This window comes from Phyllobates terribilis, unplaced genomic scaffold (assembly GCF_046119375.1).
Source record: "Phyllobates terribilis strain yellow unplaced genomic scaffold, ASM4611937v1 Scaffold_142__1_contigs__length_4687701, whole genome shotgun sequence".
Taxonomy (NCBI): domain Eukaryota; kingdom Metazoa; phylum Chordata; class Amphibia; order Anura; family Dendrobatidae; genus Phyllobates; species Phyllobates terribilis.
The window spans coordinates 1,312,766-1,340,470 of record NW_027362902.1 but is presented as its reverse complement, the minus strand read 5'-3'; the positions used below and the strand labels follow the sequence as shown (position 1 = coordinate 1,340,470).

Here is a 27,705-nt window from a genome sequence, read left to right as displayed (position 1 = left end):
TCTGCATAACTCCACCTCTTTAAACACAGCACCTTCACCCCCTGCTGTTCCCACCCGCCTCAACACCGTTGGAAGGGAGGAGAACCAATTAAGGCGGGGGGTGGGGTGGAACGAGCAGCTGTCTACCCTTAGCAGGAGGGCTCCTGATTACATACCTCTCCTGCTGCTGCTGCTGCTGCTGGCTGTCCAGCAGCAGACTGAAGGTGGCTGCTGCTGTGCACAGGTATATAAAGGCTCAGAGCCTATTATGACACGCGCAGCCAGCGTTCCATTGCCACATTCCATCTACTGCAGGCAGGATACCTGGCTGGCTGAATGTCGCTGAGAAGCTCACAGAGACCGCCATAAGCAACAGTTTAACAGAATGCCACAGACTAATCAACCAAACTTTTTGGGTTGGGTTCTCTTTTATAGTCTGCAGGCATTAAATGAAAGAAGTCAGTGTTCCAGCAGAAGGAGACAACGTTTCAGAAAAGGCATTGTAGCAAACCAAAAAAGAAATTTTAAGCGCAGCAGAGTAACCAGCGCACATACCTGTTAGCTCAGGTGAGTTTAAAAGGCTGCTGTTGATAACAAGGGCATTTGCTAAATAGATGGTGTGTGTGCAACAATATACTGAAAGGTCAATTATATTGTGCAGCTTATCTCACCACCTGTAGTTATTTAGGTGAAAGCTCCAAAATGCTTGCCTAATATGTCTGTTTATCCAAAAGGAAGTAAAAAGGGAGAGCTAGAAAGATAGCATTGCATCACATTACATGGCAATGCAATGCACAGTTGCTGAAGTTGAACCAAAATGAGCTTGTAATCTGGCTTCTGCAACTTTGAACATGAAAAATCCAATGAGGAGAAGAAAAGCAGAGCCAAAGAGTCCATCCCAAAATCCGACAAACAAGCAAAATGAACAAAAAACATTGAATTCAATTCTTTCTGATTTTAGAAACTGCATTAAAGAAGGGGTGCACCGGTCCTGGAGATACTGCAATACCAGGTCAATGCGTGGAGTGGACAGAGCAAGCTCTTTTTCCATCTCCCTGTTCTAAAAATCCATTTAATATATGGTCCCCAGATAGGGGACGTATCAGATATTAAACTGATAAGAACAGATACTACACTTGATCTTAGCCAAAAGGCCGAGAAGCGATAACCAGAATTGGTTTCAAACTACGGAGCCACCCAAGGATCCTAAAAAGTCCATTTGTGGAGATGAGCTCCTGGACTCCCGTTAAGAAGACATGTTGTCAACCTCTAGATCCCTTACATGCCTGCACTTTTCGGCTTGCTGCTGCTGCAATCCACGCGTTTTAGATCTGCATAACTCCACCTCTTTAAACACAGCACCTTCACCCCCTGCTGTTCCCACCCGCCTCAACACCGTTGGAAGGGAGGAGAACCAATTAAGGCGGGGGGTGGGGTGGAACGAGCAGCTGTCTACCCTTAGCAGGAGGGCTCCTGATTACATACCTCTCCTGCTGCTGCTGCTGCTGGCTGTCCAGCAGCAGACTGAAGGTGGCTGCTGCTGTGCACAGGTATATAAAGGCTCAGAGCCTATTATGACACGCGCAGCCAGCGTTCCATTGCCACATTCCATCTACTGCAGGCAGGATACCTGGCTGGCTGAATGTCGCTGAGAAGCTCACAGAGACCGCCATAAGCAACAGTTTAACAGAATGCCACAGACTAATCAACCAAACTTTTTGGGTTGGGTTCTCTTTTATAGTCTGCAGGCATTAAATGAAAGAAGTCAGTGTTCCAGCAGAAGGAGACAACGTTTCAGAAAAGGCATTGTAGCAAACCAAAAAAGAAATTTTAAGCGCAGCAGAGTAACCAGCGCACATACCTGTTAGCTCAGGTGAGTTTAAAAGGCTGCTGTTGATAACAAGGGCATTTGCTAAATAGATGGTGTGTGTGCAACAATATACTGAAAGGTCAATTATATTGTGCAGCTTATCTCACCACCTGTAGTTATTTAGGTGAAAGCTCCAAAATGCTTGCCTAATATGTCTGTTTATCCAAAAGGAAGTAAAAAGGGAGAGCTAGAAAGATAGCATTGCATCACATTACATGGCAATGCAATGCACAGTTGCTGAAGTTGAACCAAAATGAGCTTGTAATCTGGCTTCTGCAACTTTGAACATGAAAAATCCAATGAGGAGAAGAAAAGCAGAGCCAAAGAGTCCATCCCAAAATCCGACAAACAAGCAAAATGAACAAAAAACATTGAATTCAATTCTTTCTGATTTTAGAAACTGCATTAAAGAAGGGGTGCACCGGTCCTGGAGATACTGCAATACCAGGTCAATGCGTGGAGTGGACAGAGCAAGCTCTTTTTCCATCTCCCTGTTCTAAAAATCCATTTAATATATGGTCCCCAGATAGGGGACGTATCAGATATTAAACTGATAAGAACAGATACTACACTTGATCTTAGCCAAAAGGCCGAGAAGCGATAACCAGAATTGGTTTCAAACTACGGAGCCACCCAAGGATCCTAAAAAGTCCATTTGTGGAGATGAGCTCCTGGACTCCCGTTAAGAAGACATGTTGTCAACCTCTAGATCCCTTACATGCCTGCACTTTTCGGCTTGCTGCTGCTGCAATCCACGCATTTTAGATCTGCATAACTCCACCTCTTTAAACACAGCACCTTCACCCCCTGCTGTTCCCACCCGCCTCAACACCGTTGGAAGGGAGGAGAACCAATTAAGGCGGGGGGTGGGGTGGAACGAGCAGCTGTCTACCCTTAGCAGGAGGGCTCCTGATTACATACCTCTCCTGCTGCTGCTGCTGCTGGCTGTCCAGCAGCAGACTGAAGGTGGCTGCTGCTGTGCACAGGTATATAAAGGCTCAGAGCCTATTATGACACGCGCAGCCAGCGTTCCATTGCCACATTCCATCTACTGCAGGCAGGATACCTGGCTGGCTGAATGTCGCTGAGAAGCTCACAGAGACCGCCATAAGCAACAGTTTAACAGAATGCCACAGACTAATCAACCAAACTTTTTGGGTTGGGTTCTCTTTTATAGTCTGCAGGCATTAAATGAAAGAAGTCAGTGTTCCAGCAGAAGGAGACAATGTTTCAGAAAAGTCATTGTAGCAAACCAAAAAAGAAATTTTAAGCGCAGCAGAGTAACCAGCGCACATACCTGTTAGCTCAGGTGAGTTTAAAAGGCTGCTGTTGATAACAAGGGCATTTGCTAAATAGATGGTGTGTGTGCAACAATATACTGAAAGGTCAATTATATTGTGCAGCTTATCTCACCACCTGTAGTTATTTAGGTGAAAGCTCCAAAATGCTTGCCTAATATGTCTGTTTATCCAAAAGGAAGTAAAAAGGGAGAGCTAGAAAGATAGCATTGCATCACATTACATGGCAATGCAATGCACAGTTGCTGAAGTTGAACCAAAATGAGCTTGTAATCTGGCTTCTGCAACTTTGAACATGAAAAATCCAATGAGGAGAAGAAAAGCAGAGCCAAAGAGTCCATCCCAAAATCCGACAAACAAGCAAAATGAACAAAAAACATTGAATTCAATTCTTTCTGATTTTAGAAACTGCATTAAAGAAGGGGTGCACCGGTCCTGGAGATACTGCAATACCAGGTCAATGCGTGGAGTGGACAGAGCAAGCTCTTTTTCCATCTCCCTGTTCTAAAAATCCATTTAATATATGGTCCCCAGATAGGGGACGTATCAGATATTAAACTGATAAGAACAGATACTACACTTGATCTTAGCCAAAAGGCCGAGAAGCGATAACCAGAATTGGTTTCAAACTACGGAGCCACCCAAGGATCCTAAAAAGTCCATTTGTGGAGATGAGCTCCTGGACTCCCGTTAAGAAGACATGTTGTCAACCTCTAGATCCCTTACATGCCTGCACTTTTCGGCTTGCTGCTGCTGCAATCCACGCGTTTTAGATCTGCATAACTCGACCTCTTTAAACACAGCACCTTCACCCCCTGCTGTTCCCACCCGCCTCAACACCGTTGGAAGGGAGGAGAACCAATTAAGGCGGGGGGTGGGGTGGAACGAGCAGCTGTCTACCCTTAGCAGGAGGGCTCCTGATTACATACCTCTCCTGCTGCTGCTGCTGCTGGCTGTCCAGCAGCAGACTGAAGGTGGCTGCTGCTGTGCACAGGTATATAAAGGCTCAGAGCCTATTATGACACGCGCAGCCAGTGTTCCATTGCCACATTCCATCTACTGCAGGCAGGATACCTGGCTGGCTGTATGTCGCTGAGAAGCTCACAGAGACCGCCATAAGCAACAGTTTAACAGAATGCCACAGACTAATCAACCAAACTTTTTGGGTTGGGTTCTCTTTTATAGTCTGCAGGCATTAAATGAAAGAAGTCAGTGTTCCAGCAGAAGGAGACAACGTTTCAGAAAAGGCATTGTAGCAAACCAAAAAAGAAATTTTAAGCGCAGCAGAGTAACCAGCGCACATACCTGTTAGCTCAGGTGAGTTTAAAAGGCTGCTGTTGATAACAAGGGCATTTGCTAAATAGATGGTGTGTGTGCAACAATATACTGAAAGGTCAATTATATTGTGCAGCTTATCTCACCACCTGTAGTTATTTAGGTGAAAGCTCCAAAATGCTTGCCTAATATGTCTGTTTATCCAAAAGGAAGTAAAAAGGGAGAGCTAGAAAGATAGCATTGCATCACATTACATGGCAATGCAATGCACAGTTGCTGAAGTTGAACCAAAATGAGCTTGTAATCTGGCTTCTGCAACTTTGAACATGAAAAATCCAATGAGGAGAAGAAAAGCAGAGCCAAAGAGTCCATCCCAAAATCCGACAAACAAGCAAAATGAACAAAAAACATTGAATTCAATTCTTTCTGATTTTAGAAACTGCATTAAAGAAGGGGTGCACCGGTCCTGGAGATACTGCAATACCAGGTCAATGCGTGGAGTGGACAGAGCAAGCTCTTTTTCCATCTCCCTGTTCTAAAAATCCATTTAATATATGGTCCCCAGATAGGGGACGTATCAGATATTAAACTGATAAGAACAGATTTTTTTGATTGAAGCTGCATCCAAGGCACTGAAAAATGTGACCGAAGTCACACCAAAACAGCGCACGAGGCGAGGATTCATGTGGACCCTTCCCGGAGGAGAGGGTCCCCAATAAACCATCCCCATCCCTCCGAGCCAGAAGGCCACAGCGAGGGTCAGGGATCTCCGATGCTCTCCCTAGCCGAAGCCGGAGAAGAGCCGTTTTCGTGCTCCCAGCTTCCATCTAGGCTGCCACCCTAGTGGAGCTGGAGCCTGTGTTGGTTTCTCAGCCCAAAGCTGACCGGACCTCCGACCGGGTTTATAAAAATTCCCCTTCCTAGCCCGGAGGCCAGGAATAGGGGGGGTTGCTCAGAAAGTATGATTGGCAAAGGTGCGGCGTGCTACGAAGCCAAGTCTTTCTGGGGTTCCCAGTCCCAGTAAGCTTGGACTCCCACCAGGGCGCCTACTCCTGGGGCACATTGCTCCAAAGCCCTCACACTTACCCAGCCTAGTGACTTCGATCCTGGAGGGCCATGTTTTCCATCAGATAACTCTATGAGCCACCTGGCGTACTAACAAGTGCACCAAACCAGTGTGTAATATGCATCAATTTACTAGGGCAGCCCAAGGACAAAACTGCCTTTTCAAAAGATACTACACTTGATCTTAGCCAAAAGGCCGAGAAGCGATAACCAGAATTGGTTTCAAACTACGGAGCCACCCAAGGATCCTAAAAAGTCCATTTGTGGAGATGAGCTCCTGGACTCCCGTTAAGAAGACATGTTGTCAACCTCTAGATCCCTTACATGCCTGCACTTTTCGGCTTGCTGCTGCTGCAATCCACGCGTTTTAGATCTGCATAACTCCACCTCTTTAAACACAGCACCTTCACCCCCTGCTGTTCCCACCCGCCTCAACACCGTTGGAAGGGAGGAGAACCAATTAAGGCGGGGGGTGGGGTGGAACGAGCAGCTGTCTACCCTTAGCAGGAGGGCTCCTGATTACATACCTCTCCTGCTGCTGCTGCTGCTGGCTGTCCAGCAGCAGACTGAAGGTGGCTGCTGCTGTGCACAGGTATATAAAGGCTCAGAGCCTATTATGACACGCGCAGCCAGCGTTCCATTGCCACATTCCATCTACTGCAGGCAGGATACCTGGCTGGCTGAATGTCGCTGAGAAGCTCACAGAGACCGCCATAAGCAACAGTTTAACAGAATGCCACAGACTAATCAACCAAACTTTTTGGGTTGGGTTCTCTTTTATAGTCTGCAGGCATTAAATGAAAGAAGTCAGTGTTCCAGCAGAAGGAGACAACGTTTCAGAAAAGGCATTGTAGCAAACCAAAAAAGAAATTTTAAGCGCAGCAGAGTAACCAGCGCACATACCTGTTAGCTCAGGTGAGTTTAAAAGGCTGCTGTTGATAACAAGGGCATTTGCTAAATAGATGGTGTGTGTGCAACAATATACTGAAAGGTCAATTATATTGTGCAGCTTATCTCACCACCTGTAGTTATTTAGGTGAAAGCTCCAAAATGCTTGCCTAATATGTCTGTTTATCCAAAAGGAAGTAAAAAGGGAGAGCTAGAAAGATAGCATTGCATCACATTACATGGCAATGCAATGCACAGTTGCTGAAGTTGAACCAAAATGAGCTTGTAATCTGGCTTCTGCAACTTTGAACATGAAAAATCCAATGAGGAGAAGAAAAGCAGAGCCAAAGAGTCCATCCCAAAATCCGACAAACAAGCAAAATGAACAAAAAACATTGAATTCAATTCTTTCTGATTTTAGAAACTGCATTAAAGAAGGGGTGCACCGGTCCTGGAGATACTGCAATACCAGGTCAATGCGTGGAGTGGACAGAGCAAGCTCTTTTTCCATCTCCCTGTTCTAAAAATCCATTTAATATATGGTCCCCAGATAGGGGACGTATCAGATATTAAACTGATAAGAACAGATACTACACTTGATCTTAGCCAAAAGGCCGAGAAGCGATAACCAGAATTGGTTTCAAACTACGGAGCCACCCAAGGATCCTAAAAAGTCCATTTGTGGAGATGAGCTCCTGGACTCCCGTTAAGAAGACATGTTGTCAACCTCTAGATCCCTTACATGCCTGCACTTTTCGGCTTGCTGCTGCTGCAATCCACGCGTTTTAGATCTGCATAACTCCACCTCTTTAAACACAGCACCTTCACCCCCTGCTGTTCCCACCCGCCTCAACACCGTTGGAAGGGAGGAGAACCAATTAAGGCGGGGGGTGGGGTGGAACGAGCAGCTGTCTACCCTTAGCAGGAGGGCTCCTGATTACATACCTCTCCTGCTGCTGCTGCTGCTGGCTGTCCAGCAGCAGACTGAAGGTGGCTGCTGCTGTGCACAGGTATATAAAGGCTCAGAGCCTATTATGACACGCGCAGCCAGCGTTCCATTGCCACATTCCATCTACTGCAGGCAGGATACCTGGCTGGCTGAATGTCGCTGAGAAGCTCACAGAGACCGCCATAAGCAACAGTTTAACAGAATGCCACAGACTAATCAACCAAACTTTTTGGGTTGGGTTCTCTTTTATAGTCTGCAGGCATTAAATGAAAGAAGTCAGTGTTCCAGCAGAAGGAGACAACGTTTCAGAAAAGGCATTGTAGCAAACCAAAAAAGAAATTTTAAGCGCAGCAGAGTAACCAGCGCACATACCTGTTAGCTCAGGTGAGTTTAAAAGGCTGCTGTTGATAACAAGGGCATTTGCTAAATAGATGGTGTGTGTGCAACAATATACTGAAAGGTCAATTATATTGTGCAGCTTATCTCACCACCTGTAGTTATTTAGGTGAAAGCTCCAAAATGCTTGCCTAATATGTCTGTTTATCCAAAAGGAAGTAAAAAGGGAGAGCTAGAAAGATAGCATTGCATCACATTACATGGCAATGCAATGCACAGTTGCTGAAGTTGAACCAAAATGAGCTTGTAATCTGGCTTCTGCAACTTTGAACATGAAAAATCCAATGAGGAGAAGAAAAGCAGAGCCAAAGAGTCCATCCCAAAATCCGACAAACAAGCAAAATGAACAAAAAACATTGAATTCAATTCTTTCTGATTTTAGAAACTGCATTAAAGAAGGGGTGCACCGGTCCTGGAGATACTGCAATACCAGGTCAATGCGTGGAGTGGACAGAGCAAGCTCTTTTTCCATCTCCCTGTTCTAAAAATCCATTTAATATATGGTCCCCAGATAGGGGACGTATCAGATATTAAACTGATAAGAATAGATACTACACTTGATCTTAGCCAAAAGGCCAAGAAGCGATAACCAGAATTGGTTTCAAACTACGGAGCCACCCAAGGATCCTAAAAAGTCCATTTGTGGAGATGAGCTCCTGGACTCCCGTTAAGAAGACATGTTGTCAACCTCTAGATCCCTTACATGCCTGCACTTTTCGGCTTGCTGCTGCTGCAATCCACGCGTTTTAGATCTGCATAACTCCACCTCTTTAAACACAGCACCTTCACCCCCTGCTGTTCCCACCCGCCTCAACACCGTTGGAAGGGAGGAGAACCAATTAAGGCGGGGGGTGGGGTGGAACGAGCAGCTGTCTACCCTTAGCAGGAGGGCTCCTGATTACATACCTCTCCTGCTGCTGCTGCTGCTGCTGGCTGTCCAGCAGCAGACTGAAGGTGGCTGCTGCTGTGCACAGGTATATAAAGGCTCAGAGCCTATTATGACACGTGCAGCCAGCGTTCCATTGCCACATTCCATCTACTGCAGGCAGGATACCTGGCTGGCTGAATGTCGCTGAGAAGCTCACAGAGACCGCCATAAGCAACAGTTTAACAGAATGCCACAGACTAATCAACCAAACTTTTTGGGTTGGGTTCTCTTTTATAGTCTGCAGGCATTAAATGAAAGAAGTCAGTGTTCCAGCAGAAGGAGACAACGTTTCAGAAAAGGCATTGTAGCAAACCAAAAAAGAAATTTTAAGCGCAGCAGAGTAACCAGCGCACATACCTGTTAGCTCAGGTGAGTTTAAAAGGCTGCTGTTGATAACAAGGGCATTTGCTAAATAGATGGTGTGTGTGCAACAATATACTGAAAGGTCAATTATATTGTGCAGCTTATCTCACCACCTGTAGTTATTTAGGTGAAAGCTCCAAAATGCTTGCCTAATATGTCTGTTTATCCAAAAGGAAGTAAAAAGGGAGAGCTAGAAAGATAGCATTGCATCACATTACATGGCAATGCAATGCACAGTTGCTGAAGTTGAACCAAAATGAGCTTGTAATCTGGCTTCTGCAACTTTGAACATGAAAAATCCAATGAGGAGAAGAAAAGCAGAGCCAAAGAGTCCATCCCAAAATCCGACAAACAAGCAAAATGAACAAAAAACATTGAATTCAATTCTTTCTGATTTTAGAAACTGCATTAAAGAAGGGGTGCACCGGTCCTGGAGATACTGCAATACCAGGTCAATGCGTGGAGTGGACAGAGCAAGCTCTTTTTCCATCTCCCTGTTCTAAAAATCCATTTAATATATGGTCCCCAGATAGGGGACGTATCAGATATTAAACTGATAAGAACAGATACTACACTTGATCTTAGCCAAAAGGCCGAGAAGCGATAACCAGAATTGGTTTCAAACTACGGAGCCACCCAAGGATCCTAAAAATTCCATTTGTGGAGATGAGCTCCTGGACTCCCGTTAAGAAGACATGTTGTCAACCTCTAGATCCCTTACATGCCTGCACTTTTCGGCTTGCTGCTGCTGCAATCCACGCGTTTTAGATCTGCATAACTCGACCTCTTTAAACACAGCACCTTCACCCCCTGCTGTTCCCACCCGCCTCAACACCGTTGGAAGGGAGGAGAACCAATTAAGGCGGGGGGTGGGGTGGAACGAGCAGCTGTCTACCCTTAGCAGGAGGGCTCCTGATTACATACCTCTCCTGCTGCTGCTGCTGCTGGCTGTCCAGCAGCAGACTGAAGGTGGCTGCTGCTGTGCACAGGTATATAAAGGCTCAGAGCCTATTATGACACGCGCAGCCAGTGTTCCATTGCCACATTCCATCTACTGCAGGCAGGATACCTGGCTGGCTGTATGTCGCTGAGAAGCTCACAGAGACCGCCATAAGCAACAGTTTAACAGAATGCCACAGACTAATCAACCAAACTTTTTGGGTTGGGTTCTCTTTTATAGTCTGCAGGCATTAAATGAAAGAAGTCAGTGTTCCAGCAGAAGGAGACAACGTTTCAGAAAAGGCATTGTAGCAAACCAAAAAAGAAATTTTAAGCGCAGCAGAGTAACCAGCGCACATACCTGTTAGCTCAGGTGAGTTTAAAAGGCTGCTGTTGATAACAAGGGCATTTGCTAAATAGATGGTGTGTGTGCAACAATATACTGAAAGGTCAATTATATTGTGCAGCTTATCTCACCACCTGTAGTTATTTAGGTGAAAGCTCCAAAATGCTTGCCTAATTTGTCTGTTTATCCAAAAGGAAGTAAAAAGGGAGAGCTAGAAAGATAGCATTGCATCACATTACATGGCAATGCAATGCACAGTTGCTGAAGTTGAACCAAAATGAGCTTGTAATCTGGCTTCTGCAACTTTGAACATGAAAAATCCAATGAGGAGAAGAAAAGCAGAGCCAAAGAGTCCATCCCAAAATCCGACAAACAAGCAAAATGAACAAAAAACATTGAATTCAATTCTTTCTGATTTTAGAAACTGCATTAAAGAAGGGGTGCACCGGTCCTGGAGATACTGCAATACCAGGTCAATGCGTGGAGTGGACAGAGCAAGCTCTTTTTCCATCTCCCTGTTCTAAAAATCCATTTAATATATGGTCCCCAGATAGGGGACGTATCAGATATTAAACTGATAAGAACAGATACTACACTTGATCTTAGCCAAAAGGCCGAGAAGCGATAACCAGAATTGGTTTCAAACTACGGAGCCACCCAAGGATCCTAAAAAGTCCATTTGTGGAGATGAGCTCCTGGACTCCCGTTAAGAAGACATGTTGTCAACCTCTAGATCCCTTACATGCCTGCACTTTTCGGCTTGCTGCTGCTGCAATCCACGCGTTTTAGATCTGCATAACTCCACCTCTTTAAACACAGCACCTTCACCCCCTGCTGTTCCCACCCGCCTCAACACCGTTGGAAGGGAGGAGAACCAATTAAGGCGGGGGGTGGGGTGGAACGAGCAGCTGTCTACCCTTAGCAGGAGGGCTCCTGATTACATACCTCTCCTGCTGCTGCTGCTGGCTGTCCAGCAGCAGACTGAAGGTGGCTGCTGCTGTGCACAGGTATATAAAGGCTCAGAGCCTATTATGACACGCGCAGCCAGCGTTCCATTGCCACATTCCATCTACTGCAGGCAGGATACCTGGCTGGCTGAATGTCGCTGAGAAGCTCACAGAGACCGCCATAAGCAACAGTTTAACAGAATGCCACAGACTAATCAACCAAACTTTTTGGGTTGGGTTCTCTTTTATAGTCTGCAGGCATTAAATGAAAGAAGTCAGTGTTCCAGCAGAAGGAGACAACGTTTCAGAAAAGGCATTGTAGCAAACCAAAAAAGAAATTTTAAGCGCAGCAGAGTAACCAGCGCACATACCTGTTAGCTCAGGTGAGTTTAAAAGGCTGCTGTTGATAACAAGGGCATTTGCTAAATAGATGGTGTGTGTGCAACAATATACTGAAAGGTCAATTATATTGTGCAGCTTATCTCACCACCTGTAGTTATTTAGGTGAAAGCTCCAAAATGCTTGCCTAATATGTCTGTTTATCCAAAAGGAAGTAAAAAGGGAGAGCTAGAAAGATAGCATTGCATCACATTACATGGCAATGCAATGCACAGTTGCTGAAGTTGAACCAAAATGAGCTTGTAATCTGGCTTCTGCAACTTTGAACATGAAAAATCCAATGAGGAGAAGAAAAGCAGAGCCAAAGAGTCCATCCCAAAATCCGACAAACAAGCAAAATGAACAAAAAACATTGAATTCAATTCTTTCTGATTTTAGAAACTGCATTAAAGAAGGGGTGCACCGGTCCTGGAGATACTGCAATACCAGGTCAATGCGTGGAGTGGACAGAGCAAGCTCTTTTTCCATCTCCCTGTTCTAAAAATCCATTTAATATATGGTCCCCAGATAGGGGACGTATCAGATATTAAACTGATAAGAACAGATACTACACTTGATCTTAGCCAAAAGGCCGAGAAGCGATAACCAGAATTGGTTTCAAACTACGGAGCCACCCAAGGATCCTAAAAAGTCCATTTGTGGAGATGAGCTCCTGGACTCCCGTTAAGAAGACATGTTGTCAACCTCTAGATCCCTTACATGCCTGCACTTTTCGGCTTGCTGCTGCTGCAATCCACGCGTTTTAGATCTGCATAACTCCACCTCTTTAAACACAGCACCTTCACCCCCTGCTGTTCCCACCCGCCTCAACACCGTTGGAAGGGAGGAGAACCAATTAAGGCGGGGGGTGGGGTGGAACGAGCAGCTGTCTACCCTTAGCAGGAGGGCTCCTGATTACATACCTCTCCTGCTGCTGCTGCTGCTGGCTGTCCAGCAGCAGACTGAAGGTGGCTGCTGCTGTGCACAGGTATATAAAGGCTCAGAGCCTATTATGACACGCGCAGCCAGCGTTCCATTGCCACATTCCATCTACTGCAGGCAGGATACCTGGCTGGCTGAATGTCGCTGAGAAGCTCACAGAGACCGCCATAAGCAACAGTTTAACAGAATGCCACAGACTAATCAACCAAACTTTTTGGGTTGGGTTCTCTTTTATAGTCTGCAGGCATTAAATGAAAGAAGTCAGTGTTCCAGCAGAAGGAGACAACGTTTCAGAAAAGGCATTGTAGCAAACCAAAAAAGAAATTTTAAGCGCAGCAGAGTAACCAGCGCACATACCTGTTAGCTCAGGTGAGTTTAAAAGGCTGCTGTTGATAACAAGGGCATTTGCTAAATAGATGGTGTGTGTGCAACAATATACTGAAAGGTCAATTATATTGTGCAGCTTATCTCACCACCTGTAGTTATTTAGGTGAAAGCTCCAAAATGCTTGCCTAATATGTCTGTTTATCCAAAAGGAAGTAAAAAGGGAGAGCTAGAAAGATAGCATTGCATCACATTACATGGCAATGCAATGCACAGTTGCTGAAGTTGAACCAAAATGAGCTTGTAATCTGGCTTCTGCAACTTTGAACATGAAAAATCCAATGAGGAGAAGAAAAGCAGAGCCAAAGAGTCCATCCCAAAATCCGACAAACAAGCAAAATGAACAAAAAACATTGAATTCAATTCTTTCTGATTTTAGAAACTGCATTAAAGAAGGGGTGCACCGGTCCTGGAGATACTGCAATACCAGGTCAATGCGTGGAGTGGACAGAGCAAGCTCTTTTTCCATCTCCCTGTTCTAAAAATCCATTTAATATATGGTCCCCAGATAGGGGACGTATCAGATATTAAACTGATAAGAACAGATACTACACTTGATCTTAGCCAAAAGGCCGAGAAGCGATAACCAGAATTGGTTTCAAACTACGGAGCCACCCAAGGATCCTAAAAAGTCCATTTGTGGAGATGAGCTCCTGGACTCCCGTTAAGAAGACATGTTGTCAACCTCTAGATCCCTTACATGCCTGCACTTTTCGGCTTGCTGCTGCTGCAATCCACGCGTTTTAGATCTGCATAACTCCACCTCTTTAAACACAGCACCTTCACCCCCTGCTGTTCCCACCCGCCTCAACACCGTTGGAAGGGAGGAGAACCAATTAAGGCGGGGGGTGGGGTGGAACGAGCAGCTGTCTACCCTTAGCAGGAGGGCTCCTGATTACATACCTCTCCTGCTGCTGCTGCTGCTGGCTGTCCAGCAGCAGACTGAAGGTGGCTGCTGCTGTGCACAGGTATATAAAGGCTCAGAGCCTATTATGACACGCGCAGCCAGCGTTCCATTGCCACATTCCATCTACTGCAGGCAGGATACCTGGCTGGCTGAATGTCGCTGAGAAGCTCACAGAGACCGCCATAAGCAACAGTTTAACAGAATGCCACAGACTAATCAACCAAACTTTTTGGGTTGGGTTCTCTTTTATAGTCTGCAGGCATTAAATGAAAGAAGTCAGTGTTCCAGCAGAAGGAGACAACGTTTCAGAAAAGGCATTGTAGCAAACCAAAAAAGAAATTTTAAGCGCAGCAGAGTAACCAGCGCACATACCTGTTAGCTCAGGTGAGTTTAAAAGGCTGCTGTTGATAACAAGGGCATTTGCTAAATAGATGGTGTGTGTGCAACAATATACTGAAAGGTCAATTATATTGTGCAGCTTATCTCACCACCTGTAGTTATTTAGGTGAAAGCTCCAAAATGCTTGCCTAATATGTCTGTTTATCCAAAAGGAAGTAAAAAGGGAGAGCTAGAAAGATAGCATTGCATCACATTACATGGCAATGCAATGCACAGTTGCTGAAGTTGAACCAAAATGAGCTTGTAATCTGGCTTCTGCAACTTTGAACATGAAAAATCCAATGAGGAGAAGAAAAGCAGAGCCAAAGAGTCCATCCCAAAATCCGACAAACAAGCAAAATGAACAAAAAACATTGAATTCAATTCTTTCTGATTTTAGAAACTGCATTAAAGAAGGGGTGCACCGGTCCTGGAGATACTGCAATACCAGGTCAATGCGTGGAGTGGACAGAGCAAGCTCTTTTTCCATCTCCCTGTTCTAAAAATCCATTTAATATATGGTCCCCAGATAGGGGACGTATCAGATATTAAACTGATAAGAACAGATACTACACTTGATCTTAGCCAAAAGGCCGAGAAGCGATAACCAGAATTGGTTTCAAACTACGGAGCCACCCAAGGATCCTAAAAAGTCCATTTGTGGAGATGAGCTCCTGGACTCCCGTTAAGAAGACATGTTGTCAACCTCTAGATCCCTTACATGCCTGCACTTTTCGGCTTGCTGCTGCTGCAATCCACGCGTTTTAGATCTGCATAACTCCACCTCTTTAAACACAGCACCTTCACCCCCTGCTGTTCCCACCCGCCTCAACACCGTTGGAAGGGAGGAGAACCAATTAAGGCGGGGGGTGGGGTGGAACGAGCAGCTGTCTACCCTTAGCAGGAGGGCTCCTGATTACATACCTCTCCTGCTGCTGCTGCTGCTGGCTGTCCAGCAGCAGACTGAAGGTGGCTGCTGCTGTGCACAGGTATATAAAGGCTCAGAGCCTATTATGACACGCGCAGCCAGCGTTCCATTGCCACATTCCATCTACTGCAGGCAGGATACCTGGCTGGCTGAATGTCGCTGAGAAGCTCACAGAGACCGCCATAAGCAACAGTTTAACAGAATGCCACAGACTAATCAACCAAACTTTTTGGGTTGGGTTCTCTTTTATAGTCTGCAGGCATTAAATGAAAGAAGTCAGTGTTCCAGCAGAAGGAGACAACGTTTCAGAAAAGGCATTGTAGCAAACCAAAAAAGAAATTTTAAGCGCAGCAGAGTAACCAGCGCACATACCTGTTAGCTCAGGTGAGTTTAAAAGGCTGCTGTTGATAACAAGGGCATTTGCTAAATAGATGGTGTGTGTGCAACAATATACTGAAAGGTCAATTATATTGTGCAGCTTATCTCACCACCTGTATTTATTTAGGTGAAAGCTCCAAAATGCTTGCCTAATATGTCTGTTTATCCAAAAGGAAGTAAAAAGGGAGAGCTAGAAAGATAGCATTGCATCACATTACATGGCAATGCAATGCACAGTTGCTGAAGTTGAACCAAAATGAGCTTGTAATCTGGCTTCTGCAACTTTGAACATGAAAAATCCAATGAGGAGAAGAAAAGCAGAGCCAAAGAGTCCATCCCAAAATCCGACAAACAAGCAAAATGAACAAAAAACATTGAATTCAATTCTTTCTGATTTTAGAAACTGCATTAAAGAAGGGGTGCACCGGTCCTGGAGATACTGCAATACCAGGTCAATGCGTGGAGTGGACAGAGCAAGCTCTTTTTCCATCTCCCTGTTCTAAAAATCCATTTAATATATGGTCCACAGATAGGGGACGTATCAGATATTAAACTGATAAGAACAGATTTTTTTTTTTTATCGAAAGCCCGAATTCGTGTACAAAACCCGAGTGCGCTTAAAAAAGTGACAAGTGCCACAAAAAAAGTGCACTAGGATGCTGGTCTTCTTGAAACCCTCTCCAAAAGGAGAAGGGTCCCCCAAACCATTCCCCGTCCCTCCGAGCCAAAAGGCCACAGCGAGGAACAGGGACAAAAAGCCACCTCCAGCCGAAGCCAGAGGCGACCCAATCTTACCCCCAGCACCTGCCCGAGTTCTCACCCGAGCAAGGCACTGGGAGCCAAAGACTGTGCTCCCCTCCCAGAAGAGGGGAGCCAACAACGCTCTCCTCCCGAAAGAGGAGAGCCAGGGGGGTTCAGGGGGGAGCGGAACCTGATGGCCACACACTCCCCCCCTAGACCTGCCAAGAGAGGAACCCGTAAGGGAACCGCATCCCGACAAAATCCTAGTAGGACGTGACACACGTGAATAAGTGGACACACAGTGACAAAGAAATTAAATAAATAGTGAAGGTTTCACAGTATAATACTGCCCGGACCTTCGACCGGGAATTGAAAAATTCCCCATCCTAAGGCCAGAAGGCCCGGAATAAGGGTGTGTGCGAAGAAAGAAAATTTGAAGTGCTTGTGCAAATGTGCCATAAACTCAAGTGGGGTTCCCAATCCCAGTGAGTTAAGGCACCCCAGGGTCACCACTCCTGGGGCACTTCACACTTCGGGCTTTCGATCTTCCCCGGCCCAATGGCGTCGATCCTGGGGGGCCATGCTTTCCACCAGATGACGATATTAGCCACCTGGCGTACTAACAAGCGCCTAAACCCCAGTGTGCATAATGTATCAATCTACTAGGGCGGCCAACATCCAAAACCGCCTTTTCGAAAGATACTACACTTGATCTTAGCCAAAAGGCCGAGAAGCGATAACCAGAATTGGTTTCAAACTACGGAGCCACCCAAGGATCCTGAAAAGTCCATTTGTGGAGATGAGCTCCTGGACTCCCGTTAAGAAGACATGTTGTCAACCTCTAGATCCCTTACATGCCTGCACTTTTCGGCTTGCTGCTGCTGCAATCCACGCGTTTTAGATCTGCATAACTCCACCTCTTTAAACACAGCACCTTCACCCCTGCTGTTCCCACCCGCCTCAACACCGTTGGAAGGGAGGAGAACCAATTAAGGCGGGGGGTGGGGTGGAACGAGCAGCTGTCTACCCTTAGCAGGAGGGCTCCTGATTACATACCTCTCCTGCTGCTGCTGCTGCTGGCTGTCCAGCAGCAGACTGAAGGTGGCTACTGCTGTGCACAGGTATATAAAGGCTCAGAGCCTATTATGACACGCGCAGCCAGCGTTCCATTGCCACATTCCATCTACTGCAGGCAGGATACCTGGCTGGCTGAATGTCGCTGAGAAGCTCACAGAGACCGCCATAAGCAACAGTTTAACAGAATGCCACAGACTAATCAACCAAACTTTTTGGGTTGGGTTCTCTTTTATAGTCTGCAGGCATTAAATGAAAGAAGTCAGTGTTCCAGCAGAAGGAGACAACGTTTCAGAAAAGGCATTGTAGCAAACCAAAAAATAAATTTTAAGCGCAGCAGAGTAACCAGCGCACATACCTGTTAGCTCAGGTGAGTTTAAAAGGCTGCTGTTGATAACAAGGGCATTTGCTAAATAGATGGTGTGTGTGCAACAATATACTGAAAGGTCAATTATATTGTGCAGCTTATCTCACCACCTGTAGTTATTTAGGTGAAAGCTCCAAAATGCTTGCCTAATATGTCTGTTTATCCAAAAGGAAGTAAAAAGGGAGAGCTAGAAAGATAGCATTGCATCACATTACATGGCAATGCAATGCACAGTTGCTGAAGTTGAACCAAAATGAGCTTGTAATCTGGCTTCTGCAACTTTGAACATGAAAAATCCAATGAGGAGAAGAAAAGCAAAGCCAAAGAGTCCATCCCAAAATCCGACAAACAAGCAAAATGAACAAAAAACATTGAATTCAATTCTTTCTGATTTTAGAAACTGCATTAAAGAAGGGGTGCACCGGTCCTGGAGATACTGCAATACCAGGTCAATGCGTGGAGTGGACAGAGCAAGCTCTTTTTCCATCTCCCTGTTCTAAAAATCCATTTAATATATGGTCCCCAGATAGGGGACGTATCAGATATTAAACTGATAAGAACAGATTTTTTTTTTTTTTTACACTCAGATTACAAAGTCTTACATCTTTAAAAGCAAAAACCAAGACTCAAATCCATCATCGTGTGTTTTTTTTTTTTTTTTTTTTTTTTTTTATATATATATATATATATATATATATATATATATACATATATATTTCCTTCTTTCCTTTTTCTTAACTTTTGTTTTTAACTTTTTTTTTTTTTCCTGTAATTAATATTTGTATTTTTCCAGAAAAAGATTTTCAATGACAACAAAGGCTACACAGTAAGTATATTCCATTCATTTTGCTTCCACAATACATCTGCTTTTCTTATGCCCAAAACCATTTTGTCCTTCCAAAAATACATAAATAAATAACTTAGACACAACTTAATACACTGTTCAACAGACACTTCATTATGTTTAAAAATCAAAATGTTTCTCACCTTCCAAATTGCCATCTTTACACATGTTATTATCACCCACACCACCTTAAAATCTTCTTCCTTTACACCCATCCCATAGAACACCCTGTTAAAATCTAAAAAATTAACATTACTCACAGCTTTAATCAGATTGCACATTTTCCTCCAGACTTTTTGTGCAAACTCGCAATTCCAGAATACGTGCATAGGAGTCTCACTACCTCCACATCTCTGTCTTGGACATTTTTCAAAACGAACAAGACCACGTCTATGCTGAAATTCTCGTGTCGGTAAGCAATCCTTTATTATACACCATAACAAATCTTTATGTTCATTTGATAAGAACACATAGTTTACATTCAGCCAAATCCTGTCCACTATCTTTGGCATAAAGTGCTCCACTGGACTAGTGTTTAACCTTCCTTCCAAGACTTGTAATATCTTTTTATGACACCTCAGTACCTTAAGATCAAAACCTTTTAGATCATAATCTCTCAAAATCTTTTCCAGCACAACATAGTTACTTGGGGGTAAAAATCTATAAGGTCTATTCAATCTCATGTCCACCCACTTATATTTTCTTATATAGAAACCCAAATTATAAATAGAAAAGGCTTTAAGCTTCGATTCTGACCCTAATAAAATATTTATGCAGTTTGCCATATACTTTGCATATAAAAAGGCTTTGATATCAGGATAACCTTTACCACCTTTCTTTTTTGGCTTATACAATTCTTCGCGCTTAACCCTTTCCATTTTTGATCTCCATAAAAAATTAAAACATACTTTAATAATTTTTTTCATCGCATTGACAGGTGGAATAAAAATGGTTGCAACATATAAAATCATTGGGAGTAAAACCTGCTTGATAATTAAAATCTTCCCTTCCAACGTTAGCTCTCTCAGATTCCAAAAAGACACCTTTTTCCTAACCCTCTCCAACAGTGATTCCCAATTTTTTACATTTCCACACTCTTCCGAAAAATAGATGCCTAAAATCTTTGCTTCAAAGACTCTCAATAATTTACAATCGGATTCTAAGATAAAACCGCCCATCGTTAAAACACCAGATTTCTCCAAATTGATCTTAAAACCTGATGCCGCCCCAAACCATTCAACCGTTCTTAAAACCCTATTCATACTTCTTAAATCTTTTACAAAAACAGTCACATCATCCATAAAAGCCACCACTTTAACCTGCTCTCCCCAACTCCCAGGAATAAAAAAACCATTAATCACTTTGTCTTTCCTAAAAGCAGTTAAAAGAGGCTCAATCGCACAGATAAAAAGAATAGGGGATAAGGGGCATCCCTGTTTCACCCCACAATTAATCTTTACACTTCCAGATAAAAACCCATTTACAGATACTTTACTAAAACATGCTTGATACAAGGATTTAATACGTTTACTAAAATCATCCGGGCAACCCATTCTCCTTAAAACATCGAATAAAAAATCATGGGCGACTCTATCATAAGCCTTTTCAAAATCCAGAGTAATTAACGCCATCTTCTGTCTTCTATCGGAAACATCCCATATTATGTCTCTAATTAAAATCAACGAGTCACTGATCTTCCGCGTTGGAACTGCACACGTTTGGTCTATATCTATCACCGAACTCACCACTTTCTTTAATCTATTTGCCAACAGCTTCGCATAAACTTTATAATCTGTATTTAAAAGAGTAATCGGTCTCCAGTTTTTTAGCAATTCTCTATCACCTCTTTTGTATAATAAAACAATTACCCCCTCCAACCATGACTCCGGGACACGACATAAAGACTCAACTTTTAAAAACATTTCATAAAATTCATTCCCCACAATATCCCATAATATTTTATAAAACTCAATGGGTAACCCATCCGACCCTGGTGTCTTACCGTTTTGCAATGTATTAACTGTATTAAAAACTTCTTCTTTTGAAATACCCTCTGATAATAATAATTTATTTTCCTTAGTAAAACATTTATCCAACCCTCCTAAAAAATGCTCCTTCAAAGACCTATCTGTATTTTTTGCTGAAAACAGGTTATCATAAAATTCTTTCACTTTCATCTTTTTCCCCTCCAAACTCCTTTCCCCCTCTAAAACCCCCATAAAGGCCTTTTTCTCACAGATTTTTTTAAAAAAGAATTTAGTACATTTCTCGTCTTCCTCCAACACCTTCACAAGAGAATTAAAGATAATTTCTTTTCCTTTTTCTCTCAGACATTTTTGAATTTTTTCCTTCGTCACCATAATTTCCTCCTCCACATTAACTCCATTATTCCTAAACTGATACAGACACTGTAGATTTGCATTAAGGTTATTGTATGACTGTCGCTTATCCGCAGCTTTCCTCTTGCCTACTTCCATAAAGAATAATTTAACTTCCTTTTTCATGTAGTCCCACCATTTAAAAGTAGAGTCAAAACATTTCTTTTCTAATTTCAGTTTCTCAAAGAAAAATTTAAAATCCTCCCTTACCTCCTTATGCTGTAACAATGATACATTCAGTTTCCAATGAGACGGCCTTTTTCCCTCATCCGCCTCTACCATCAGTGTACATTCAATTATTCTATGATCAGAAAAAGGTGCTTTATGCGTTTTAAAATTAGAACAAGTAAAATCCTTGGATATAAACAAATAATCTATTCTCGAGGAACAACCTCTTCCTTCCCAAGTAATTTCATACTCCTTCTTCTGCCCGTCCAACCACCAAGCATCTTTTAGGTTAAAAGAAGATAAAATACCCTTGAGACAAGAAACCGAACCATCTTTTACATTATTTAGTTGACAATTAAAATCTCCCCCTAAAATTACTGGAACTACACCTGGGATAAAAAGCTGCAAAATTTCAAACAAATGTAACCTTAAAACTTTTTCTGTATTGGCATAAATATTAAAACATCTATATTTCTTCCCATTCCTTTCTACATCCACTCTTAGAATCCTACCAGGGTATATTTCTTCGTAGTTGGTAATCTCCCATTCCCTGGAACATATAAAACCAACCCCATCACTTCTGAATTCATTCCCGCCTGAAAAACATAAATTACCCTTCCATATACCCCGTAAAAAATCATAATTTAACTTCTTTGACAAATTACATTCTTGAAGAAATACAAAATCAAAATTTTCATTATTAAAATAGTCATAAATCACAGTTCTTTTATATAAGTCATTGAAACCCTGAACATTCAGGGAAGCCGCCCTGATCATCTTTTAGTGACTGGCACCGGGCTATCTCCCCCGCCCTCATCGGATTGCAAAGCACTTTCATCGATACTCAGCCCTTCCGACTCTGATGTACTGGAAATGTCAAAATCCTTTTCACAAGCAAATACTTTTACTACACATGGCCCTACACCACGCTCTTTATCATCTACACTTCTTTTCAAAATTTTTGATGAATCCATCCTTTCCTGACCACAGGGTATACTCTGAGATAAAAACCCCCTAGGGGAAGGCCCTATTACAGGCAGGCTTTGACTTTTCTCTACCACCACCTTTCCCCCTGCGCCTCCCTTTTTTACTTCACCCCCTTGTTCTTTTATATTACTCTCTTTGCTTGGTGGAGGGACTCTCTGCATTAATTGTCCCACACCCACCAGCACAGACTTCAATTCTTCAATCCTCCGTTCTTCATTCTTCTTTTCTTCTTTCTTCTTTTCTTCTTTCTTCTGCTCTTCCTTCTCCCGACCTTCTTTCTTCTGCTCTTCTCTGTTCTTATCTTCTTCTAACTCCTTCTCCTTCTTCCTTTCTTCCATCTTTCTTTTCTCATCCTCCTCCGACCTCCTCCCTCTCTCTTCTTTCTTTCTCTTCTCTTCTTCCGGTGTTTTCTTCTTCTTTACTTTTCTCACCTCCTCCATTTCCTGCTCATCAGTTCTCTTTTCACTTGCTTCCTCACCATCCTCGGCTTCATTCTGCCGATGTTCTGATGAAGTATCCATCTCCTCCTCGCCTCCTTTCTTCTTATTTGGACATGCATCCTCCTGATGAGCTGAACCGGGACACCTACAACACTTTTTGCACACAATATCCAAATGTCCATATTTACGGCACCCATAACAATAATTAGGCATACCCGAAAAAAACAGATATCCACGGCTACGATTAACATAGACATTTGGTGGTGGTCTAAGTACCCCACCTTCTTCTTCTGGGTCCTTCTTGAAGGCTACCAGAAAAACCCTTTTTCCGTTCCACACTCCGAACCTAGTTTCCCCACGTTTTCTTGGGATAACTTTCTCACAATATGCACTTAGATAGTTTATTACTTCACTATCAGTAACAAATGGACTGAACAAATGTATTGTTAGCAGTTTCATGGAGAACTGAAAGGAGGGAATCACTCTCACTCCAACAAAAAGCTCGTTCTCCCTATTAACTTCATAGAGAGTATAGGCTCTTTCACACTGAGAGTTTCCCATTAAAGTTAAATCATATATCCCTCTCGAAAAAAAGGATTGAAAACAAAAAAGTTCCTCCTTTTCAATCTTCAGAAATTTACAAATCTCTCTGAAGATAAACTCGGAATCCTTTTCCTGCCGATAACCAGGAGCCACCAACAAACGGAGTGTATCCTTCAAAGGATAATCCTCTGAAAAATAGTCATTGGAATTGTTCTCCCGATTTTCCCTCCTACCTCCAAATGGCCTCTTCGATTCCATATTCTTTTCCTCCTTCTTTTTCCACAGATGATCAGGAAAAAAAACGACACAGCAGATCGCAGCTCCACCCGGATTTCAATCCTCTTCGTCCTACCGACCTCCACACCACGAAAAAGAACCGTCCTCCAGGAAGAAAAGGCAAATCTAGACTTTGCTCCACACCCAATAGCAGCAGCTGGACCAAGATCCAGAAGGCCGAGTGCAAAGATCCACCTAGATCACCTTGGCCAAATGACGCAACCCACTACAGATCGCAGCCAAAAGGCCGAGAAGCGATAACCAGAATTGGTTTCAAACTACGGAGCCACCCAAGGATCCTGAAAAGTCCATTTGTGGAGATGAGCTCCTGGACTCCCGTTAAGAAGACATGTTGTCAACCTCTAGATCCCTTACATGCCTGCACTTTTCGGCTTGCTGCTGCTGCAATCCACGCGTTTTAGATCTGCATAACTCCACCTCTTTAAACACAGCACCTTCACCCCCTGCTGTTCCCACCCGCCTCAACACCGTTGGAAGGGAGGAGAACCAATTAAGGCGGGGGGTGGGGTGGAACGAGCAGCTGTCTACCCTTAGCAGGAGGGCTCCTGATTACATACCTCTCCTGCTGCTGCTGCTGCTGGCTGTCCAGCAGCAGACTGAAGGTGGCTGCTGCTGTGCACAGGTATATAAAGGCTCAGAGCCTATTATGACACGCGCAGCCAGCGTTCCATTGCCACATTCCATCTACTGCAGGCAGGATACCTGGCTGGCTGAATGTCGCTGAGAAGCTCACAGAGACCGCCATAAGCAACAGTTTAACAGAATGCCACAGACTAATCAACCAAACTTTTTGGGTTGGGTTCTCTTTTATAGTCTGCAGGCATTAAATGAAAGAAGTCAGTGTTCCAGCAGAGGGAGACAACGTTTCAGAAAAGGCATTGTAGCAAACCAAAAAAGAAATTTTAAGCGCAGCAGAGTAACCAGCGCACATACCTGTTAGCTCAGGTGAGTTTAAAAGGCTGCTGTTGATAACAAGGGCATTTGCTAAATAGATGGTGTGTGTGCAACAATATACTGAAAGGTCAATTATATTGTGCAGCTTATCTCACCACCTGTAGTTATTTAGGTGAAAGCTCCAAAATGCTTGCCTAATATGTCTGTTTATCCAAAAGGAAGTAAAAAGGGAGAGCTAGAAAGATAGCATTGCATCACATTACATGGCAATGCAATGCACTGTTGCTGAAGTTGAACCAAAATGAGCTTGTAATCTGGCTTCTGCAACTTTGAACATGAAAAATCCAATGAGGAGAAGAAAAGCAAAGCCAAAGAGTCCATCCCAAAATCCGACAAACAAGCAAAATGAACAAAAAACATTGAATTCAATTCTTTCTGATTTTAGAAACTGCATTAAAGAAGGGGTGCACCGGTCCTGGAGATACTGCAATACCAGGTCAATGCGTGGAGTGGACAGAGCAAGCTCTTTTTCCATCTCCCTGTTCTAAAAATCCATTTAATATATGGTCCCCAGATAGGGGACGTATCAGATATTAAACTGATAAGAACAGATACTACACTTGATCTTAGCCAAAAGGCCGAGAAGCGATAACCAGAATTGGTTTCAAACTACGGAGCCACCCAAGGATCCTGAAAAGTCCATTTGTGGAGATGAGCTCCTGGACTCCCGTTAAGAAGACATGTTGTCAACCTCTAGATCCCTTACATGCCTGCACTTTTCGGCTTGCTGCTGCTGCAATCCACGCGTTTTAGATCTGCATAACTCCACCTCTTTAAACACAGCACCTTCACCCCCTGCTGTTCCCACCCGCCTCAACACCGTTGGAAGGGAGGAGAACCAATTAAGGCGGGGGGTGGGGTGGAACGAGCAGCTGTCTACCCTTAGCAGGAGGGCTCCTGATTACATACCTCTCCTGCTGCTGCTGCTGCTGGCTGTCCAGCAGCAGACTGAAGGTGGCTGCTGCTGTGCACAGGTATATAAAGGCTCAGAGCCTATTATGACACGCGCAGCCAGCGTTCCATTGCCACATTCCATCTACTGCAGGCAGGATACCTGGCTGGCTGAATGTCGCTGAGAAGCTCACAGAGACCGCCATAAGCAACAGTTTAACAGAATGCCACAGACTAATCAACCAAACTTTTTGGGTTGGGTTCTCTTTTATAGTCTGCAGGCATTAAATGAAAGAAGTCAGTGTTCCAGCAGAGGGAGACAACGTTTCAGAAAAGGCATTGTAGCAAACCAAAAAAGAAATTTTAAGCGCAGCAGAGTAACCAGCGCACATACCTGTTAGCTCAGGTGAGTTTAAAAGGCTGCTGTTGATAACAAGGGCATTTGCTAAATAGATGGTGTGTGTGCAACAATATACTGAAAGGTCAATTATATTGTGCAGCTTATCTCACCACCTGTAGTTATTTAGGTGAAAGCTCCAAAATGCTTGCCTAATATGTCTGTTTATCCAAAAGGAAGTAAAAAGGGAGAGCTAGAAAGATAGCATTGCATCACATTACATGGCAATGCAATGCACAGTTGCTGAAGTTGAACCAAAATGAGCTTGTAATCTGGCTTCTGCAACTTTGAACATGAAAAATCCAATGAGGAGAAGAAAAGCAAAGCCAAAGAGTCCATCCCAAAATCCGACAAACAAGCAAAATGAACAAAAAACATTGAATTCAATTCTTTCTGATTTTAGAAACTGCATTAAAGAAGGGGTGCACCGGTCCTGGAGATACTGCAATACCAGGTCAATGCGTGGAGTGGACAGAGCAAGCTCTTTTTCCATCTCCCTGTTCTAAAAATCCATTTAATATATGGTCCCCAGATAGGGGACGTATCAGATATTAAACTGATAAGAACAGATTCAGGTTTCAACATAATTTATTAAGTGCGTAAAAGATGGTTTACAATCAAAAACAACAACACAAACAGTACATTATTAAAACACAGAATTCCACCCATAAAAACCCCATATACGATTAGCATCCCTCCTCCCAATACATTTGACATCCCTCAAGAAATAAATATACATCTGGCTAAAAGCAATTTTAAGACAATCCTTCACAGAAATAGCATCACGTTTAAAAAGTAAAATATTGCGTGCCTTCCAAAGGGCGTCTTTAAAACAGTTAATCATACACCAACATATACAATACTGTTGAGGGGTCGGACATTTAAAAAGGCCATATAAAACATATTCATGGTTAAAATCTCTTAAACCGCAAGTCCATTTTAAAAGAATCCCAACTTTGTGCCAAAGTTCCTGTGCAAATGGGCAATTCCACATAAGGTGCAAGGTGGTTTCGTCATTAATACATGAGTCTCTGGGGCATTTGGCTCTGGCCACCAGGCCTCTCCTGTGTTGAAACTCTCTGGTGGGGAGGCACTGGTGGACCACCATCCATGCGATGTCCTTATGTCCATTTGCTAAGAATTTCCCGAAGACATTCTTCCAAACTTGCTTCGATCTCTCTTCTGAGAAATTTACTATGGGGGTCACATCTTCATTCCTCCTCAGAAAAGATAAAAGCTTCTTGCGGTCTTTAAAAATGTCCATATTAAAATCACCAAGGCTATAAAATCGAACAGTCTTTTCTAAGATTGCTTGGTGTTTGGGGGGGCATAGTAAAACAGGGGAATTCAACGACAACTTAAACCATCTTTTAAAAATCATCCCACAAGTATATTTTAAAAAATAACTTAGCGCACTATTACCATTAAAATGTTTGAAACAAAAGCAGAAATAATTTAAATGCAAATAAATATGTAAATCGGGGACATCCCTTCCGCCTTTCATTTTATTCTTCCTCATTATTTCTCGCCTTAATTTTTCCATTTTGGAGTTCCATAAAAAAATAAAGATCATCCTAGTCATTTTTTTAATTAAAACATCAGAGGGGGGGTACACCATAGCTATATACAGTATGAGGGGTAACAACACTGATTTTATAATTAAAATTTTCCCCTCCATTGTTAGGGACCTCAAACCCCAAAATGATATTTTCTTTGACATTTTTTCTATGACATTCTCCCAGCTTTGAGTTCCCACATTCTCCTCGTTAAAAACAACTCCAAGAATTTTTACATTGTCTCGTTTTATAGTGAGCTGCGGGAGTTGGGCGGTGTCCCAGGATCCCAAAGTCAGACATTCAGATTTATTTAAATTAAGTTTAAAACCGGATGCCTGGGAAAAAAAATCAATGCGCAACACCGCCCTCCGGAGGGAAGCAGGGTCCACGCACACAACCGTCACGTCATCCATGTAGCCAAAGACTCTCACATCACTGCCACCTCCGCCTGGAACAGGAACCCCTCTAATCACTTTGTCTTTCCTTATTGCGCTCAGCAGGGGCTCCATGGCGCAGATGAACAGGATGGG

The 27,705-nt window shown here is 43.4% G+C and overlaps 14 non-coding genes and 3 pseudogenes across 14 annotated transcripts; all 17 read right to left on the bottom strand.

The window, feature by feature from the left end:
- Window positions 1–954: 954 nt before the first annotated feature.
- LOC141206493 (U2 spliceosomal RNA) lies at window positions 955–1,145 on the bottom strand. Its single transcript, XR_012277047.1, has one exon. It is a non-coding gene; the product is annotated as a U2 spliceosomal RNA (small nuclear RNA).
- A 1,115-nt stretch (window positions 1,146–2,260) lies between these two features.
- On the bottom strand, window positions 2,261–2,451 carry LOC141206491 (U2 spliceosomal RNA). Its single transcript, XR_012277045.1, has one exon. It is a non-coding gene; the product is annotated as a U2 spliceosomal RNA (small nuclear RNA).
- Window positions 2,452–3,566: 1,115 nt separating this feature from the next.
- On the bottom strand, window positions 3,567–3,757 carry LOC141206490 (U2 spliceosomal RNA). The gene has a single exon (XR_012277044.1). It is a non-coding gene; the product is annotated as a U2 spliceosomal RNA (small nuclear RNA).
- Window positions 3,758–4,872: 1,115 nt separating this feature from the next.
- On the bottom strand, window positions 4,873–5,055 carry LOC141206197 (U2 spliceosomal RNA). Its single transcript, XR_012276863.1, has one exon. It is a non-coding gene; the product is annotated as a U2 spliceosomal RNA (small nuclear RNA).
- Window positions 5,056–5,579: 524 nt separating this feature from the next.
- On the bottom strand, window positions 5,580–5,695 carry LOC141206387 (U2 spliceosomal RNA; annotated as a pseudogene).
- A 1,115-nt stretch (window positions 5,696–6,810) lies between these two features.
- On the bottom strand, window positions 6,811–7,001 carry LOC141206489 (U2 spliceosomal RNA). The gene has a single exon (XR_012277043.1). It is a non-coding gene; the product is annotated as a U2 spliceosomal RNA (small nuclear RNA).
- A 1,115-nt stretch (window positions 7,002–8,116) lies between these two features.
- LOC141206142 (U2 spliceosomal RNA) lies at window positions 8,117–8,307 on the bottom strand. Its single transcript, XR_012276808.1, has one exon. It is a non-coding gene; the product is annotated as a U2 spliceosomal RNA (small nuclear RNA).
- Window positions 8,308–9,425: 1,118 nt separating this feature from the next.
- LOC141206487 (U2 spliceosomal RNA) lies at window positions 9,426–9,616 on the bottom strand. Its single transcript, XR_012277042.1, has one exon. It is a non-coding gene; the product is annotated as a U2 spliceosomal RNA (small nuclear RNA).
- A 1,115-nt stretch (window positions 9,617–10,731) lies between these two features.
- Window positions 10,732–10,922, bottom strand: LOC141206486 (U2 spliceosomal RNA). Its single transcript, XR_012277041.1, has one exon. It is a non-coding gene; the product is annotated as a U2 spliceosomal RNA (small nuclear RNA).
- A 1,112-nt stretch (window positions 10,923–12,034) lies between these two features.
- Window positions 12,035–12,225, bottom strand: LOC141206485 (U2 spliceosomal RNA). Its single transcript, XR_012277040.1, has one exon. It is a non-coding gene; the product is annotated as a U2 spliceosomal RNA (small nuclear RNA).
- A 1,115-nt stretch (window positions 12,226–13,340) lies between these two features.
- LOC141206484 (U2 spliceosomal RNA) lies at window positions 13,341–13,531 on the bottom strand. The gene has a single exon (XR_012277039.1). It is a non-coding gene; the product is annotated as a U2 spliceosomal RNA (small nuclear RNA).
- A 1,115-nt stretch (window positions 13,532–14,646) lies between these two features.
- On the bottom strand, window positions 14,647–14,837 carry LOC141206483 (U2 spliceosomal RNA). The gene has a single exon (XR_012277038.1). It is a non-coding gene; the product is annotated as a U2 spliceosomal RNA (small nuclear RNA).
- A 1,115-nt stretch (window positions 14,838–15,952) lies between these two features.
- On the bottom strand, window positions 15,953–16,136 carry LOC141206336 (U2 spliceosomal RNA). The gene has a single exon (XR_012276968.1). It is a non-coding gene; the product is annotated as a U2 spliceosomal RNA (small nuclear RNA).
- Window positions 16,137–16,925: 789 nt separating this feature from the next.
- On the bottom strand, window positions 16,926–17,017 carry LOC141206442 (U2 spliceosomal RNA; annotated as a pseudogene).
- Window positions 17,018–18,131: 1,114 nt separating this feature from the next.
- On the bottom strand, window positions 18,132–18,337 carry LOC141206242 (U2 spliceosomal RNA; annotated as a pseudogene).
- Window positions 18,338–24,730: 6,393 nt separating this feature from the next.
- LOC141206482 (U2 spliceosomal RNA) lies at window positions 24,731–24,921 on the bottom strand. The gene has a single exon (XR_012277037.1). It is a non-coding gene; the product is annotated as a U2 spliceosomal RNA (small nuclear RNA).
- A 1,115-nt stretch (window positions 24,922–26,036) lies between these two features.
- On the bottom strand, window positions 26,037–26,227 carry LOC141206238 (U2 spliceosomal RNA). Its single transcript, XR_012276900.1, has one exon. It is a non-coding gene; the product is annotated as a U2 spliceosomal RNA (small nuclear RNA).
- Between the last annotated feature and the right edge of the window lie 1,478 nt (window positions 26,228–27,705).